The sequence below is a fragment of the Triticum dicoccoides genome, chromosome 5B (genome assembly GCF_002162155.2).
Source record: "Triticum dicoccoides isolate Atlit2015 ecotype Zavitan chromosome 5B, WEW_v2.0, whole genome shotgun sequence".
NCBI lineage: Eukaryota > Viridiplantae > Streptophyta > Magnoliopsida > Poales > Poaceae > Triticum > Triticum dicoccoides.
The window spans coordinates 565,534,011-565,537,997 of record NC_041389.1 but is presented as its reverse complement, the minus strand read 5'-3'; the positions used below and the strand labels follow the sequence as shown (position 1 = coordinate 565,537,997).

General features: G+C 46.4%; 1 pseudogene; it reads right to left on the bottom strand.

Moving 5' to 3' along the window:
* The window catches only part of LOC119310123, a 27,414-nt pseudogene extending 24,935 nt beyond the window's left edge, over positions 1-2,479 (bottom strand).
* Between the last annotated feature and the right edge of the window lie 1,508 nt (positions 2,480-3,987).

Here is a 3,987-nt window from a genome sequence, read left to right as displayed (position 1 = left end):
TTGGGGTTTTTGGGGGTTTTTGTAGGGTTAATTTAGGGGTTTCATATATTGTGTTAGCTAGCTAATAAAGAGAAGTGTCCTCTCTTATCTCCGTGCTTGGTCGACGCTACGTACTATAAGTATAGAGAGGACTCGACACGCTAGCTAGCTAGTAAGAAAATGAAGGAAACCATTAAGTACAGAAGATCGTCATGAACATATACACATAGAGAAGTGACCGACCTCTCCTTCTTCGATAGATTGGTCGAACAACAAGTTTTCGTATATCTATCCGACGCTACTGGCTATACACACACACACACACACACACACAATATAAGATCTCTTACAAAATCCCCTAACATCTGAACTCAACTTCCACATGGTATTCTCCGTGTTTGTCGATGACGTGGTCAAGAAAGAATCCCACCAATTCCTCTTGTATTGCTCGTATGCGATCTTGTGGTAGGAGTTCATCCCGCATCTGCCCCATCTAATTTGAAGAAGGGGGTCAATACATATATATGAATGAAACTCAACACAAATGATGGTAATAAAATAAAATTGTGAATATTATTGCTTACGCACTTCATATTGTTGTTTAGAGTAGCCCCGCTCACAGGTGGTGTGGCTGATGAACTCGCAAATGTAGTATCCACAGAAATCATTCCCGGGTTCCTGCCACAACCACTTTACAAGAAATAGAGGTCAATCAAACTGATAAGCAAGCATGCTAAATGGTATTGATGAAACTAGCTAGAATCAATGGGAGATGCGCGGAACTAGCTAGTAGCTAGTACTTACTTTCATGGTTAAATCGCAGTTGCGCCGGCAGTCCCGGAGCTTGTGCGGTGAACTATTTCCAAACCCTGCCAGACAAAGAAAACAATTACTTGATATCAGTAAATGAACAAAGTTGCCGATATGGTGCGATAATGATCGATTGAAGTTACTTCTCGAGCATTTTAGTCATGGTCGCATACTCCTCCGGATTTTTTCGTTTGGAGTCTATGGTTACTAGTCCCCGCTCAAGCTTAATCTCTAGCAGAATAAAGTGGAAGCTGCGCACGCATGCATAACTCATTAATTACATTACTATAACCTCAAGTAATAAGGGAAACTGAATATGCACAAGACAGTAACACTCACTTGTATTCCTAAGGAAAGAGTATTGTAGCTTTGTTTTGATTTAGAAGTAACGATCGTAGCAAGTTGGCCTCGGTATCTTTGGGATCATGTTTAACATTCCATTCATCCATGAGATTTGTGTTAATGAACCCAATATCACCTACTTGCTTTTTCTTCAATTCGGCGATCTTCAATCTGCATAATATAGTGAGGATAATTATATATACATGCAATGAAAAACCTGAGCTATATAGAGAGACTTAATTAATTACATAGAAGTAGTACTTACAGATAGTAGCAAGTTATGATTGTTATATCGAGGGCCTTTTGATTGAAAAACTGGAAGAACTCCTCATATGGAACAGACAATAGATCAATTCCAACGAGGTCGTGCTCCTCTTTAACTATCAGCGTCAAAGTATTTTTCCCAGATTTCCTGTAGATGTCCATGTACCAATCATTGAATCTTCGCATCATTGTTGTTAGGGAAGTACCAGGTCTGACGAGAGGCTTCCCGTGCTATAATCTTAATGTGTCCACCTCCATTGTTTCAAAAATTAGTGCATCATCGTCGGTCATGTAATCTCCAAGATTGGTACCGGGCAGCATCCCCGGAAGATTAGCGACGATATCGCTAGACACATTGAGCAGGGGGGGGCACGATTGCTTCACTTGTTCGCCGAGTTGGGGAATTTTTTCCCTTTTCTTCATTCTGCTAGCCTTTGATCAGTGCAAGTACTTCCCGACCGCTCCGCTTCCTTATATGTCATTTCAATGATGCAGTCATAGTTGGCGGAGGCGGTGGTGGTCGCTGCAGGGCATCCAAAGTGCGCTTCGCTTTCACCGGATCTATCTTCTCCACCGGAGGTGGATGTATCTTAGCTTTTACCGATTGAAAGAAGTTATTCACTTGGCCTTCACAGATCTTATGGTTTTCCTCATTGCTCCTCTCGTATGGTAACTTGTCTAGAGGCTTGAGAGACGATGGACTGTATCTGTATTACTTCTTGCCTTTGGATGTACTGCTAGACGCCGGAGCAGCCAGAGCGGCTACAACTGTCTTCTTTCGTTTCTTAAGTGGCGGAGCAGCTAGAGGCGGACTGCTACAACGCGCCGGAGCAGCCGGAGCAGCGGCGTCTATGTAGCGCTGTCGCTTACAAGGCGACGAAGGAGGAGGCGGGCTGCTCGGACGCACAGGAGCAGGTGGACAAGGAGGCGGAGTACTGCCATCCTCACGTGCCGGAGCAGGAGGCGGAGTACCCTGATACTCGCCGGAGGAGGAGGAGTAGGAGGAGGATGCGGAGGATGCGGAGTGCCTAGCTGACTCGCCGGAGCCCTGAAGTTCAGAAGGTTGATGTTCTCCTTCCGCCATAGACACGGAGTCTTCATAGCAAGACCGGGCTGAGTTTCTCCATCACCTGTAGCATGCTCAAGCTGGAGCTCCTCAAATCCCTCCGTTATTTTGTCCACCATCACAACAACATAGCCTTGTGGAATCGGGCGGCAGTGAAAAGTTGCTCCGAGTGAAGGAGGGAACACAGAGCCGACAACCACCTTGACTTTGAGGTTCTGTCATTGCGTCATAAGGTGGCACCGGTGTGAATCCGTGATAAAATCCATGGGGTACCTAGGACCCGTCAAGTCAGGCTGCTGAACGAGCTCGGTGGAAGCCACACTGCTTCTCCGCTGAGATGGCGAGGTAGCTTCTGGGGTAGCTTCTTGGGCAGGATCCCGCAACTGCTGGTTCTCAACATCTTGTCGTTCCTCTAGCTTCCGTACCCTTGCCTTAAGCTCCTGTAGTTCGCTCTGCTCCACTTTCCTCCTCCTCTCTTGGGTTTTGTAACCGCCTACGTCGGGAAACCCAACCTTCCACGCAATAGAGCCTGGCGTGCCTCGAGTTCGTCCAGGGTGCTCAGGATTCCTGAGGGCCCTTGTGAGCTCGTCGTTCTCTCTGTCAGGAATGAACTTCCCTTCCTGCACTTCCTTGATTGCTTTCTGAAGCTTCGTGACGGGTGTTTTAAGTTGCTCGTCCGTCCAGCAGCACTTCCCTATTTCAGGGTCCAAAGTTCCCCCAACCCCGAAGAACCAAGTCCTTGAACGGTCTGGCCAGTGCAATGTCTCTAGTTCGACCCCTTTAGCAACCAGGTCCTGCTCAGCCTTGTTCCACAACGTCCGGGCTTTGAGGTAGCCACCTGACCCCGTGCGATGCTGATGCTCCTCCTTTGCAGCATTTATCTTGTTAATCGCTGACATCTTCTTACTCCTCTATGATGTCTTGTTGGCCACAAATGCGGGCCAGTGATCTCTTATCTTCTCAAATGTGCCGGTAATTCTAGAGTCTTCCCTTTGTCGACATACGTTGCTTTCAACTCATTCTTCCACCTCTTGAATAGATCTGCCATCTTCTTGAGAGCACAGGACTTGATCAATGGCTCTATAACTGGATTCTCCGGATCCTCCTCTTCCGGTAAGGTGAAATATACCTTCAGCGCTTTCCAAAGATCATCTTTCTGTCTATCTTCGACAAAAGAAACTTGAAGCTCTTCGTTCTTAGGCTGATTCCATAGCTCGATGCTGATCGGGATCATGTCCTAACAAGAACTCCACACTGAGCAGAAAATGCTTCCTTGGTCCGAAGGGGTTTAATCGGTTGGCCATTGCGCGCGATTTCTATGATCGTGAACCTTTCATCCGCGCGTAACTTTTTCTTCGGGCCTCGTTTCGTTACCGAAGTTTTGCTTGATCCGAAGGGCTATAAAAGAAGAAAGAAGAGTTAATATATGTACATACCAAAACACTAAATGCATCAATTAGCTAGTCAGCACAGGCTTAATTAATATATATACCTGGCTGGACTCTATTCGGTCATTGGAGCCGTCA